The 15,242-nt window shown below is 48.1% G+C and overlaps 4 non-coding genes across 4 annotated transcripts; all 4 read right to left on the reverse strand.

Moving 5' to 3' along the window:
• Positions 1–1,931: 1,931 nt before the first annotated feature.
• TRNAK-UUU (transfer RNA lysine (anticodon UUU)) lies at positions 1,932–2,004 on the reverse strand. The gene has a single exon. It is a non-coding gene; the product is annotated as a tRNA-Lys (tRNA).
• Positions 2,005–3,021: 1,017 nt separating this feature from the next.
• On the reverse strand, positions 3,022–3,094 carry TRNAK-UUU (transfer RNA lysine (anticodon UUU)). Its single transcript has one exon. It is a non-coding gene; the product is annotated as a tRNA-Lys (tRNA).
• Positions 3,095–10,690: 7,596 nt separating this feature from the next.
• Positions 10,691–10,763, reverse strand: TRNAK-UUU (transfer RNA lysine (anticodon UUU)). Its single transcript has one exon. It is a non-coding gene; the product is annotated as a tRNA-Lys (tRNA).
• Positions 10,764–12,108: 1,345 nt separating this feature from the next.
• Positions 12,109–12,181, reverse strand: TRNAK-UUU (transfer RNA lysine (anticodon UUU)). The gene has a single exon. It is a non-coding gene; the product is annotated as a tRNA-Lys (tRNA).
• Positions 12,182–15,242: the final 3,061 nt, after the last annotated feature.

A 15,242-nucleotide genomic window follows, 5' to 3' on the forward strand; every position in this document is an offset into this window, starting at 1 on the left:
AAGACAATGAAACCAATAGTCCATTTAATATTTTCACAGGAATTTGCCAGCCTGTACAGATACTCAATGAACAATGAGTATATGAAGCAACAACAATTAAAAGATGCCTGCCTCAATGGGTGATTTTACACTTTGCAAAGTTCTCCATTTCACAAAGAACAATCTGTTTTTAAAAAGATACTCACCTGAACCGGGATATGCCAAAGAAAATTTTCTTTGTTGAAAACGGAAAAAGATTTGTATTATTGTTAGAATAAACAGAGAAGTTTAGCTTTTAGAGTCTCTTGATGAAATATTTTTTCTGCATGTGAGCTTATGCTGCAGATCATTAGATACCATAAACATACACGCCCAAACAGGGACTTGAACCCTGGACCCTCAAATTAAAAGTCTGATGCTCTTCCGACTGAGCTATCCAGGCTCTGATGCTCTCATTGTGCCATCCCAGAAAGCAATATTTCACTTGGAAAAGCTGTTTATTAAACGCACAACAGTATTGTTTAAAAAGATCTCGCCCGAACAGGGACTTGAATCCTGGACCCTCAGATTAAAAGTCTGATGCTCTACCGACTGAGCTATCCAGGCTCTGTTAGGAAAGTGATGCCAGTTTAGAAGGTTCTGCAAACTATAAAAAAGGGAAAATTTTAGTACGCAAAAATGGAAAAAGATCTGTGTTACTGAAAGTATAAACTGAGAAGTTTGACTTGTAGGACCTCTTGACAAAACACAAATGATATGCCTCTAGGTTTACAGTGCAGATCATTAGATGCCATCAATAGTAGCACCCTTCAAAAATGTCTTTCCATTCTAATACATGAAGAAAATTGATTTGTTACTAGTCTAATTGAAATGCTGTGTGCCTCTCACAGTAAGATGAATTTGAGTCTCTGATGAAATGTAGCCTTCCAGATTTAATTTTTAACTGTACTACTTGGCGATGATTTAATTACTGCCTAAAGATGTTAATGTCTGCCAATTGAAAAGAGATCAAGTAGAGTCCAATCTAAAATGAGGCCAAATGATTGTCTATTATGTGGATATTTGAAATGTGACAAATAATGTACAGACTTTTCTTGGCTCAAAACATATTCTCCCTAGCTCATGTGATGAGGCTAAAACGAACCTAAATACTGAAGGAAAGAAGAATTAAATAAAGTTTTGCAGTTGTAAAACATTTGTTTCTGGAGATTATTTCAGATGAAATGACATTTAGCCTCTGCATATTCAATAGTTTCTTTATCATTTTAATGAGTGAAGACAATGAAACCAATAGTCCATTTAATATTTTCACAGGAATTTGCCAGCCTGTACAGATACTCAATGAACAATGAGTATATGAAGCAACAACAATTAAAAGATGCCTGCCTCAATGGGTGATTTTACACTTTGCAAAGTTCTCCATTTCCCAAAGAACAATCTGTTTTTAAAAAGATACTCACCTGAACCGGGATATGCCAAAGAAAATTTTCTTTGTTGAAAACGGAAAAAGATTTGTATTATTGATAGAATAAACAGAGAAGTTTAGCTTTTAGAGTCTCTTGATGAAATATTTTTTTCTGCAACTGAGCTTATGCTGCAGATCATTAGATACCATAAATATAAACGCCCGAACAGGGACTTGAACCCTGGACCCTCAGATTAAAAGTCTGATGCTCTACCGACTGAGCTATCCAGGTTCTGATGTTCTCATAGTGCCATCCCAGAAAGTAATATTTTACTTGGAAAAGCTGTTTATTAAACGCACAACAGTATTGTTTAAAAAGATCTCGCCCGAACAAGGACTTGAACCCTGGACACTCAGATTAAAAGTCTGATGCTCTACCGACTAAGCTATCCAGGCTCTGATGCTCTCATTGTGCCATCCCAGAAAGTAATATTTTACTTAGAAAAGCTGTTTATTAAACGGACAACAGTATTGTTTAAAAAGATCTCGCCCGGACAGGGACTTGAACCCTGGACCCTCAGATTAAAAGTCTGATGCTCTACCGACTGAGCTATCCAGGCTCTGGTAGGAAAGTGATGCCAGTTTAGAAGGTTCTGCAAACTATAAAAAAGGGAAAATTTTAGTACGCAAAAATGGAAAAAGATCTGTGTTACTAAAAGTGTAAACTGAGAAGTTTGACTTGTAGGACCTCTTGACAAAACACAAATGATATGCCTCTAGGTTTACAGTGCAGATCATTAGATGCCATCAATAGTAGCACCCTTCAAAAATGTCTTTCCATTCTAATACATGAAGAAAATTGATTTGTTACTAGTCTAATTGAAATGCTGTGTGCCTCTCACAGTACGATGAATTTGAGTCTCTGATGAAATGTAGCCTTCCAGATTTAATTTTTAACTGTACTACTTGGCGATGATTTAATTACTGCCTAAAGATGTTAATGTCTGCCAATTGAAAAGAGATCAAGTAGAGTCCAATGTAAAATGAGGCCAAATGATTGTCTATTATGTGGATATTTGAAATGTGACAAATAATGTACAGACTTTTCTTGGCTCAAAACATATTCTCCCTAGCTCATGTGATGAGGCTAAAACGAACCTAAATACTGAAGGAAAGAAGAATTAAATAAAGTTTTGCAGTTGTAAAACATTTGTTTCTGGAGATTATTTCAGATGAAATGACATTTAGCCTCTGCATATTCAATAGTTTCTTTATCATTTTAATGAGTGAAGACAATGAAACCAATGTCCATTTAAAATTTTCACAGGAATTTGCCAGCCTGTACAGATACTCAATGAACAATGAGTATATGAAGCAACAACAATTAAAAGATGCCTGCCTCAATGGGTGATTTTCCACTTTGCAAAGTTCTCCATTTCACAAAGAACAATCTGTTTTTAAAAAGATACTCACCTGAACCGGGATATGCCAAAGAAAATTTTCTTTGTTGAAAACGGAAAAAGATTTGTATTATTGATAGAATAAACAGAGAAGTTTAGCTTTTAGAGTCTCTTGATGAAATATTTTTTTCTGCAACTGAGCTTATGCTGCAGATCATTAGATACAATAAATATAAACGCCCGAACAGGGACTTGAACCCTGGACCCTCAGATTAAAAGTCTGATGCTCTACCGACTGAGCTATCCAGGCTCTGATGTTCTCATAGTGCCATCCCAGAAAGTAATATTTTACTTGGAAAAGCTGTTTATTAAACGCACAACAGTATTGTTTAAAAAGATCTCGCCCGAACAGGGACTTGAACCCTGGACACTCAGATTAAAAGTCTGATGCTCTACCGACTAAGCTATCCAGGCTCTGATGCTCTCATTGTGCCATCCCAGAAAGTAATATTTTACTTAGAAAAGCTGTTTATTAAACGGACAACAGTATTGTTTAAAAAGATCTCGCCAGGACAGGGACTTGAACCCTGGACCCTCAGATTAAAAGTCTGATGCTCTACCGACTGAGCTATCCAGGCTCTGGTAGGAAAGTGATGCCAGTTTAGAAGGTTCTGCAAACTATAAAAAAGGGAAAATTTTAGTACGCAAAAATGGAAAAAGATCTGTGTTACTAAAAGTGTAAACTGAGAAGTTTGACTTGTAGGACCTCTTGACAAAACACAAATGATATGCCTCTAGGTTTACAGTGCAGATCATTAGATGCCATCAATAGTAGCACCCTTCAAAAATGTCTTTCCATTCTAATACATGAAGAAAATTGATTTGTTACTAGTCTAATTGAAATGCTGTGTGCCTCTCACAGTACGATGAATTTGAGTCTCTGATGAAATGTAGCCTTCCAGATTTAATTTTTAACTGTACTACTTGGCGATGATTTAATTACTGCCTAAAGATGTTAATGTCTGCCAATTGAAAAGAGATCAAGTAGAGTCCAATGTAAAATGAGGCCAAATGATTGTCTATTATGTGGATATTTGAAATGTGACAAATAATGTACAGACTTTTCTTGGCTCAAAACATATTCTCCCTAGCTCATGTGATGAGGCTAAAACGAACCTAAATACTGAAGGAAAGAAGAATTAAATAAAGTTTTGCAGTTGTAAAACATTTGTTTCTGGAGATTATTTCAGATGAAATGACAGGGCAACCCTGGGCATGGCAGGGGGCTGGAGGGCGCCAGGCCCCGCCCACTTCCACTTTGGGGCCCAGCAACAGTTGCCAGAGCAAGCCTGGGCATGGCAGGGGGCTTGAGGGCGCCAGATCCCGCCCACTTCCGCTTTGAGGCCCAGCAACAGTTGACAGGGCAAGCCTGGGCATGGCAGGGGGCTTAAGGGGGCCTGACTCCGCCCACTTCTGCTTTGGGGCCCAGCAACAGTTGCTAGGGCAAGCCTGGGCATGGCAGGGGGCTTGAGGGCGCCAGGCCCCGCCCACTTCCGCTTTGGGGCACAGCAACAGTTGCCAGGGCAACCCAGGGCATGGCAGGGGCTGGAGGGCGCCAGGCACCGCCCACTTCCGCTTTGGGGCCCAGCAACAGTTGCCAGAGCAAGCCTGGGCATGGCAGGGGGCTTGAGGGCGCCAGATCCCGCCCACTTCCGCTTTGGGGCCCAGCAACAGTTGACAGGGCAAGCCTGGGCATGGCTGGGGGCTTAAGGACGCCATTCCCCGCCCACTTCCGCTTTGGGGGCCAGCAACAGTTGCCAGGGCAACCCTGGGCATGGCAGGGGGCTTAAGGGCGCCAGGTCCTGCCCACTTCCGCTTTGGGGGGCCAGCAACAGTTGGCAGGGCAACCCTGGGCATGACAGGGGGCTGGAGGGCGCAAGACCCCGCCCACTTTCGCTTTGGGGCCAAGCAACAGTTGCCAGGACAACCCAGGGCATGGCAGGGGGCTTATGGACGCCATGCCCCGCCCACTTCCGCTTTGGGGGCCAGCAACAGTTGCCAGGGCAACCCTGGGCATGGCAGGGGGCTTAAGGGCGCCAGGTCCCGCCCACTTCCGCTTTGGGGGGCCAGCAACAGTTGGCAGGGCAACCCTGGGCATGACAGGGGGCTGGAGGGCGCCAGACCCCGCCCACTTTCACTTTGGGGCCAAGCAACAGTTGCCAGGGCAACCCAGGGCATGGCAGGGGGCTGGAGGGCGCCAGGCCCCGCCCACTTCATTTTTGGGGGCCACCAACAGTTGCCAGAGCAAGCCTGGGCATGGCAGGGGGCTTGAGGGCGCCAGGCACCGCCCACTTCCGCTTTGGGGCCCAGCAACATTTGCCAGGGCAAGCCTGGGCATGGCAGGGGGCTTGAGGACGCCAGGCCCCGCCCACTTCCGCTTTGGGGCCCAGCAACAGTTGCCAGGGCATGCCTGGGCATGGCAGAAGGCTTGAGGGTGCCAGGCCCCGCCCACTTCCGCTTTGGGGCCAGCAACGGTTGCCAGGGCAACCCTGGGTATGGCAGTGGGCTGGAGGGCGCCAGACCCCGCCCACTTCAGCTTTGAGGGTCAGCAACAGTTGCCAGGGCAACCCTGGGCATGGCAGGGGGCTGGAGGGCTCCAGGCACCGCCCACTTCCGCTTCGGGGGTCAGCAACAGTTGCCAGGGCAACCCTGGGCATGGCAGGGGGCTTGAGGGCACCATGCCCCACCCACTTCCGCTTTGGGGGCCAGCAACAGTTGACAGGGCAACCCTGGGCATGGCAGGGGGCTTGAGGGCGCCATGCCCAGCCCACTTCCGCTTTTGGGGCCAGCAACAGTTGCTAGGGCAAACCTGGGCATGGCTGGGGGCTTAAGGACGCCATGCCCCGCCCACTTCCGCTTTGGGGGCCAGCAACAGTTGCCAGGGCAACACTGGGCATGGCAGGGGGCTTAAGGGCGCAAGGTCCCGCCCACTTCCGCTTTGGGGGGCCAGCAACAGTTGGCAGGGCAAGCCTGGGCATGGCAGGGGGATTGAGGGCGCCAGGCACCGCCCACTTCCGCTTTGGGGGCCAGCAACAGTTGACAGGGCAACCCTGGGCATGGCAGGGGGCTTGAGGGCGCCATGCCCCGCCCACTTCCGCTTTTGGGGCCAGCAACAGTTGCTAGGGCAAACCTGGGCATGGCTGGGGGCTTAAGGACGCCATGCCCCGCCCACTTCCGCTTTGGGGGCCAGCAACAGTTGCCAGGGCAACACTGGGCATGGCAGGGGGCTTAAGGGCGCAAGGTCCCGCCCACTTCCACTTTGGGGCCCAGCAACATTTGCCAGGGCAAGCCTGGGCATGGCAGGGGGCTTGAGGACGCCAGGCCCCGCCCACTTCCGCTTTGGGGCCCAGCAACAGTTGCCAGGGCATGCCTGGGCATGGCAGAAGGCTTGAGGGTGCCAGGCCCCGCCCACTTCCGCTTTGGGGCCAGCAACGGTTGCCAGGGCAACCCTGGGTATGGCAGTGGGCTGGAGGGCGCCAGACCCCGCCCACTTCCGCTTTGAGGGTCAGCAACAGTTGCCAGGGCAACCCTGGGCATGGCAGGGGGCTGGAGGGCTCCAGGCACCGCCCACTTCCGCTTTGGGGGTCAGCAACAGTTGCCAGGACAACCCTTGGCATGGCAGGGGGCTTGAGGGCACCATGCCCCACCCACTTCCGCTTTGGGGGCCAGCAACAGTTGACAGGGCAACCCTGGGCATGGCAGGGGGCTTGAGGGCGCCATGCCCCGCCCACTTTCGCTTTTGGGGCCAGCAACAGTTGCTAGGGCAAACCTGGGCATGGCTGGGGGCTTAAGGACGCCATGCCCCGCCCACTTCCGCTTTGGGGGCCAGCAACAGTTGCCAGGGCAACACTGGGCATGGCAGGGGGCTTAAGGGCGCAAGGTCCCGCCCACTTCCGCTTTGGGGGGCCAGCAACAGTTGGCAGGGCAACCCTGGGCATGGCAGGGGGCTGCAGGGCGCCAGGCCCTGCCCACTTCCGCTTTGGGGCAAGCAACAGTTGCCAGGGCAACCCTGGGCATGGCAGGGGGCTGGAGGGCGCCAGATCCCGCCCACTTCCGCTTTGAGGCCCAGCAACAGTTGACAGGGCAAGCCTTGGCATGGCAGGGGGCTTGAGGGTGCCTGACTCCGCCCACTTCCGCTTTGGGGCCCAGCAACAGTTGCTAGGGCAAGCCTGGGCATGGCAGGGGGCTTGAGGGCGCCAGGCCCCGCCCACTTCCGCTTTGGGGCCCAGCAACAGTTGCCAGGGCAAGCCTTGGCTTGGCAGAAGGCTTGAGGGCGCCAGACCCCGCCCACTTCCACTTTGGGGCCAAGCAACAGTTGCCAGGGAAACCCAGGGCATGGCAGGGGGCTGGAGGCGCCAGGCACCGCCCACTTCCGCTTTGGGGCCCAGAAACAGTTGCCAGAGCAAGCCTGGGCATGGCAGGGGGCTTGAGGGCGCCAGATCCCGCCCACTTTCGCTTTGGGGCCCAGCAACATTTGTCAGGGCAACCCTGGGCATGGCAGGGGGCTTGAGGGCGCCATGCCCCACTTACTTCCGCTTTGGGGGCCAGCAACAGTTGCCATGGCAACCCTGGGCATGGCATGGGGCTTGAGGGCGCCATGCCCCGCCCACTTCCGCTTTGGGGGCCAGCAACAGTTGCCACGGCAACCCTGGGCATGGCAGGGGGCTTAAGGGCGCCTGGACCCACCCAGTTCCGCTTTGGGGGCCAGCAACAGTTGCCAGGGCAACCCTGGGCATGGCAGTGGGCTAAAGGGCGCCTGGACCCTCCCACTTCCGCTTTGGGGGTCAGCAACAGTTGCCAGGGCAACCCTGGGAATGGCAGGGGGCTGGAGGGCGCCAGGCCCCGCCCACTTCCGGTTTGGGGGCAAGCAACTGTTGTCAGGGAAACCCAGGGCATGGCAGGGGGCTGGAGGCGCCAGGCACCGCCCACTTCCGCTTTGGGGCCCAGAAACAGTTGCAAGCGCAAGCCTGGGCATGGCAGGGGGCTTGAGGGTGCCAGATCCCGCCCACTTCGCTTTGGGGCCCAGCAACATTTGCCAGGGCAACCCTGGGCATGGCAGGGGGCTTGAGGGCGCCATGCCCCACTTACTTCCGCTTTGGGGGCCAGCAACAGTTGCCATGGCAACCCTGGGCATGGCATGGGGCTTGAGGGCGCCAGGCCCCGCCCACTTCCGCTTTGGGGGCCAGCAACAGTTGCCACTGCAACCCTGGGCATGGCAGGGGGCTTAAGGGCGCCTGGACCCACCCAGTTCCGCTTTGGGGGCCAGCAACAGTTGCCAGGGCAACCCTGGGCATGGCAGTGGGCTAAAGGGTGCCTGGACCCTCCCACTTCCGCTTTGGGGGTCAGCAACAGTTGCCAGGGCAACCCTGGGAATGGCAGGGGGCTGGAGGGCGCCAGGCCCCGCCCACTTCCGCTTTGGGGGCCAGCAACAGTTGCCAGGGCAACCCTGGGCATGGCAGGGGGCTTTAGGGCTCCAGGCCCCGCCCACTTCCGCTTTGGGGGTCAGCAACAGTTGCCAGGGCAACCCTGGGCTTGGCAGGGGGCTTGAGGGCACCATGCCCCACCCACTTCCGCTTTGGGGGCCAGCAACAGTTGACAGGGCAACCCTGGGCATGGCAGGGGGCTTGAGGGCGCCATGCCCCGCCCACTTCCGCTTTTGGGGCCAGCAACAGTTGCTAGGGCAAACCTGGGCATGGCTGGGGGCTTAAGGACGCCATGCCCCGCCCACTTCCGCTTTGGGGGCCAGCAACAGTTGCCAGGGCAACACTGGGCATGGCAGGGGGCTTAAGGGCGCAAGGTCCCGCCCTCTTCCGCTTTGGGGGGCCAGCAACAGTTGGCAGGGCAACCCTGGGCATGGCAGGGGGCTGGAGGAAGCCAGGCCCTGCCCACTTCCACTTTGGGGCAAGCAACAGTTGCCAGGGCAACCCTGGGCATGGCAGGGGGCTGGAGGGTGCCAGGCCCCGCCCACTTCCGCTTTGGGGCCCAGCAACAGTTGCCAGAGCAAGCCTGGGCATGGCAGGGGGCTTGAGGGCGCCAGATCCCGCCCACTTCCGCTTTGAGGCCCAGCAACAGTTGACAGGGCAAACCTGGGCATGGCAGGGGGCTTGAGGGCGCCTGACTCCGCCCACTTCCGCTTTGGGGCCCAGCAACAGTTGCCAGGAAAACCCAGGGCATGGCAGGGGGCTGGAGGCGCCAGGCACCGCCCACTTCCGCTTTGGGGCCCAGAAACAGTTGCCAGAGCAAGCCTGGGCATGGCAGGGGGCTTGAGGGCGCCAGATCCCGCTTACTTCCGCTTTGGTGGCCAGCAACAGTTGCCATGGCAACCCTGGGCATGGCAGGGGGCTTGAGGGCGCCATGCCCCACTTACTTCCGCTTTGGTGGCCAGCAACAGTTGCGATGGCAACCCTGGGCATGGCATGGGGCTTGAGGGCGCCATGCCCCGCCATCTTCCGCTTTGGGGGCCAGCAACAGTTGCCACGGCAACCCTGGTTTATGGCAGGGGGCTTAAGGGCGCCTGGACCCACCCAGTTCCGCTTTGGGGGCCAGCAACAGTTGCCAGGGCAACCCTGGGCATGGCAGTGGGCTAAAGGGCGCCTGGACCCTCCCACTTCCGCTTTTGGGGTCAGCAACAGTTGCCAGGGCAACCCTGGGAATGGCAGGGGGCTGGAGGGCGCCAGGCCCCGCCCACTTCCGCTTTGGGGGCCAGAAACAGTTGCCAGAGCAAACCTGGGCATGGCAGGGGGCTTGAGGGCGCCAGGCCCCGCTCACTTCCGCTTTGGGGGCCAGCAACAGTTGCCAGGGCAACCCTTGGCATGGCAGTGGGCTTAAGGGCGCCTGTACCCGCCCACTTCCACTTTGGGGGCCAGCAACAGTTGCCACGGCAACCCAGGGCATGGCAGGGGGCTTAAGGGCGCCTGGACCCGCCCAGTTCCGCTTTGGGGGCCAGCAACAGTTGTCAGGGCAACCCTGGGCATGGCAGTGGGCTAAAGGGCGCCTGGACCCTCCCACTTCCGCTTTGGGGGTCAGCAACAGTTGCCAGTGCAACTCTGGGCATGGCATGGGGCTTGAGGGCACCAGGTCCCGCCCACTTCCGCTTTGGGGGGCCAGCAACAGTTGGCAGGGCAACCCTGGGCATGACAGGGGGCTGGAGGGCGCAAGACCCCGCCCACTTCCGCTTCCATAAATATAAACGCCCGAACAGGGACATGAACCCTGAACCCTCAGATTAAAAGTCTGATGCTCTACCGACTGAGCTATCCAGGCTCTGATGTTCTCATTGTGCCATCCCAGAAAGTAATATTTTACTTGGAAAAGCTGTTTATTAAACGCACAACAGTATTGTTTAAAAGGATCTCGCCTGAACAGGGACATGAACCCTGGACCCTCAGATTAAAAGTCTGATGCTCTACCGACTGAGCTATCCAGGCTCTGATGTTCTCATTGTGCCATCCCAGAAAGTAATATTTTACTTAGAAAAGCTGTTTATTAAACGCACAACAGTATTGTTTAAAAAGATCTCGCCCGAACAGGGACTTGAACCCTGGACCGTCAGATTAAAAGTCTGATGCTCTACCGACTGAGCTATCCAGGCTCTGATGTTCTCATTGTGCCATCCCAGAAAGTAATATTTTACTTGGAAAAGCTGTTTATTAAACGCACAACAGTATTGTTTAAAAGGATCTCGCCTGAACAGGGACATGAACCCTGGACCCTCAGATTAAAAGTCTGATGCTCTACCGACTGAGCTATCCAGGCTCTGATGTTCTCATTGTGCCATCCCAGAAAGTAATATTTTACTTAGAAAAGCTGTTTATTAAACGCACAACAGTATTGTTTAAAAAGATCGCGCCCGAACAGGGACTTGAACCCTGGACCCTCAGATTAAAAGTCTGATGCTCTACCGACTGAGCTATCCAGGCTCTGGCAGGAAAATGATGCCAGTTTAGAAGGTTTTGCAAACTATAAAAAAGGGAAAATTTTAGTACGCAAAAATGGAAAAAGATCTGTGTTACTGAAAGTATAAACTGAGAAGTTTGACTTGTAGGACCTCTTGACAAAACACAAATGATATGCCTCTAGGTTTACAGTGCAAATCATTAGATGCCATCAATATTAGCACCCTTCAAAAATGTTTTTCCATTCTAATAGATGGAGAAAATTGATTTGTTACTAGTCTAATTGAAATGCTGTGTGCCTCTCACAGTACGATAAATTTGAGTCTCTGATGAAATGTAGCCTTCCTGATTTAATTTTTAACTGTACTACTTGGCGATGATTTAATTACTGCCTAAAGATGTTAATGTCTGCCAATTGAAAAGAGATCAAGTAGAGTCCAATGTAAAATGAGGCCAAATGATTGTCTATTATGTGGATATTTGAAATGTGACAAATAATGTACAGACTTTTCTTGGCTCAAAACATATTCTCCCTAGATCATGTGATGAGGCTAAAACGAACCTAAATACTGAAGGAAAGAAGAATTAAATAAAGTTTTGCAGTTGTAAAACATTTGTTTCTGGAGATTATTTCAGATGAAATGACATTTAGCCTCTGCATATTCAATAGTTTCTTTATCATTTTAATGAGTGAAGACAATTAAACCAATGTCCATTTAAAATTTTCACAGGAATTTGCCAGCCTGTACAGATACTCAATGAACAATGAGTATATGAAGCAACAACAATTAAAAGATGCCTGCCTCATTGGGTGATTTTCCACTTTGCAAAGTTCTCCATTTCACAAAGAACAATCTGTTTTTAAAAAGATACTCACCTGAACCGGGATATGCCAAAGAAAATTTTCTTTGTTGAAAACGGAAAAAGATTTGTATTATTGATAGAATAAACAGAGAAGTTTAGCTTTTAGAGTCTCTTGATGAAATATTTTTTTCTGCATCTGAGCTTATGCTGCAGATCATTCGATACCATAAATATAAACGCTCAAACAGGGACATGAACCCTGGACCCTCAGATTAAAAGTCTGATGCTCTACCGACTGAGCTATCCAGGCTCTGATGTTCTCATTGTGCCATCCCAGAAAGTAATATTTTACTTGGAAAAGCTGTTTATTAAACGCACAACAGTATTGTTTAAAAGGATCTCGCCTGAACAGGGACATGAACCCTGGACTCTCAGATTAAAAGTCTGATGCTCTACCGACTGAGCTATCCAGGCTCTGATGTTCTCATTGTGCCATCCCAGAAAGTAATATTTTACTTAGAAAAGCTGTTTATTAAACGCACCACAGTATTGTTTAAAAAGATCTCGCCCGAACAGGGACTTGAACCCTGGACCCTCAGATTAAAAGTCTGATGCTCTACCGACTGAGCTATCCAGGCTCTGGTAGGAAAGTAATGTCAGTTTAGAAGGTTCTGCAAACTATAAAAAAGGGAAAATTTTAGTACGTAAAAATGGAAAAAGATCTGTGTTACTGAAAGTATAAACTGAGAAGTTTAACTTGAAGGACCTCTTGACAAAACACAAATGATATGCCTCTAGGTTTACAGTGCAGATCATTAGATGCCATCAATATTAGCACCCTTCAAAAATGTCTTTCCATTCTAATAGATGAAGAAAATTGATTTGTTACTAGTCTAATTGAAATGCTGTGTGCCTCTCACAGTACGATGAATTTGAGTCTCTGATGAAATGTAGCCTTCTAGATTTAATTTTTAACTGTACTACTTGGCGATGATTTAATTACTGCCTAAAGATGTTAATGTCTGCCAATTGAAAAGAGATCAAGTAGAGTCCAATCTAAAATGAGGCCAAATGATTGTCTATTATGTGGATATTTGAAATGTGACAAATAATGTACAGACTTTTCTTGGCTCAAAACATATTCTCCCTAGCTCATGTGATGAGGCTAAAACGAACCTAAATACTGAAGGAAAGAAGAATTAAATAAAGTTTTGCAGTTGTAAAACATTTGTTTCTGGAGATTATTTCAGATGAAATGACATTTAGCCTCTGCATATTCAATAGTTTCTTTATCATTTTAATGAGTGAAGACAATGAAACCAATAGTCCATTTAATATTTTCACAGGAATTTGCCAGCCTGTACAGATACTCAATGAACAATGAGTATATGAAGCAACAACAATTAAAAGATGCCTGCCTCAATGGGTGATTTTACACTTTGCAAAGTTCTCCATTTCACAAAGAACAATCTGTTTTTAAAAAGATACCTGAACCGGGATATGCCAAAGAAAATTTTCTTTGTTGAAAACGGAAAAAGATTTGTATTATTGATAGAATAAACAGAGAAGTTTAGCTTTTAGAGTCTCTTGATGAAATATTTTTTTCTGCAACTGAGCTTATGCTGCAGATCATTAGATACCATAAATATACACGCCCGAACAGGGACTTGAACCCTGGACCCTCAGAATAAAAGTCTGACGCTCTACCGACTGAGCTATCCAGGCTCTGGTAGGAAAGTGATGCCAGTTTAGAAGGTTCTGCAAACTATAAAAAAGGGAAAATTTTAGTACGCAAAAATGGAAAAAGATCTGTGTTACTAAAAGTATAAACTGAGAAGTTTGACTTGTAGGACCTCTTGACAAAACACAAATGATATGCCTCTAGGTTTACAGTGCAGATCATTAGATGCCATCAATAGTAGCACCCTTCAAAAATGTCTTTCCATTCTAATACATGAAGAAAATTGATTTGTTACTAGTCTAATTGAAATGCTGTGTGCCTCTCACAGTACGATAAATTTGAGTCTCTGATGAAATGTAGCCTTCCTGATTTAAATTTTAACTGTACTACTTAGCGATGATTTAATTACTGCCTAAAGATGTTAATGTCTGCCAATTGAAAAGAGATCAAGTAGAGTCCAATGTAAAATGAGGCCAAATGATTGTCTATTATGTGGATATTTGAAATGTGACAAATAATGTACAGACTTTTCTTGGCTCAAAACATATTCTCCCTAGCTCATGTGATGAGGCTAAAACGAACCTAAATACTGAAGGAAAGAAGAATTAAATAAAGTTTTGCAGTTGTAAAACATTTGTTTCTGGAGATTATTTCAGATGAAATGACATTTAGCCTCTGCATATTCAATAGTTTCTTTATCATTTTAATGAGTGAAGACAATCAAACCAATGTCCATTTAAAATTTTCACAGGAATTTGCCAGCCTGTACAGATACTCAATGAACAATGAGTATATGAAGCAACAACAATTAAAAGATGCCTGCCTCAATGGGTGATTTTCCACTTTGCAAAGTTCTCCATTTCACAAAGAACAATCTGTTTTTAAAAAGATACTCACCTGAACCTGGATATGCCAAAGAAAATTTTCTTTGTTGAAAACGGAAAAAGATTTGTATTATTGATAGAATAAACAGAGAAGTTTAGCTTTTAGAGTCTCTTGATGAAATATTTTTTTCTGCAACTGAGCTTATGCTGCAGATCATTAGATACCATAAATATAAACGCACGAACAGGGACTTGAGCCATGGACCCTCAGATTAAAAGTCTGATGCTCTACCGACTGCGCTATCCAGGCTCTGATGTTCTCATTGTGCAATCCCAGAAAGTAATATTTTACTTGGAAAAGCTGTTTATTAAACGCACAACAGTATTGTTTAAAAAGATCTCGCCCGAACAGGGACTTGAACCCTGGACACTCAAATTAAAAGTCTGATGCTCTACCGACTGAGCTATCCAGGCTCTGATGCTCTCATTGTGCCATCCCAGAAAGTAATATTTTACTTAGAAAAGCTGTTTATTAAACGGACAACAGTATTGTTTAAAAGATCTCGCCCGGACAGGGACTTGAACCCCGGACCCTCAGATTAAAAGTCTGATGCTCTACCGACTGAGCTATCCAGGCTCTGGTAGGAAAGTGATGCCAGTTTAGAAGGTTCTGCAAACTATAAAAAAGGGAAAATTTTAGTACGCAAAAATGGAAAAAGATCTGTGTTACTAAAAGTATAAACTGAGAAGTTTGACTTGTAGGACCTCTTGACAAAACACAAATGATATGCCTCTAGGTTTACAGTGCAGATCATTAGATGCCATCAATATTAGCACCCTTCAAAAATGTCTTTCCATTCTAATACATGAAGAAAATTGATTTGTTACTAGTCTAATTGAAATGCTGTGTGCCTCTCACAGTACGATAAATTTGAGTCTCTGATGAAATGTAGCCTTCCAGATTTAATTTTTAACTGTACTACTTGGCGATGATTTAATTACTGCCTAAAGATGTTAATGTCTGCCAATTGAAAAGAGATCAAGTAGAGTCCAATCTAAAATGAGGCCAAATGATTGTCTATTATGTGGATATTTGAAATGTGACAAATAATGTACAGACTTTTCTTGGCTCAAAACATATTCTCCCTAGCTCATGTGATGAGGCTAAAACCAACCTAAATACTGAAGGAAAGA

This window comes from Crinia signifera, unplaced genomic scaffold (assembly GCF_055691185.1).
Source record: "Crinia signifera unplaced genomic scaffold, ASM5569118v1 HAP2_SCAFFOLD_153, whole genome shotgun sequence".
Lineage (NCBI taxonomy): Eukaryota > Metazoa > Chordata > Amphibia > Anura > Myobatrachidae > Crinia > Crinia signifera.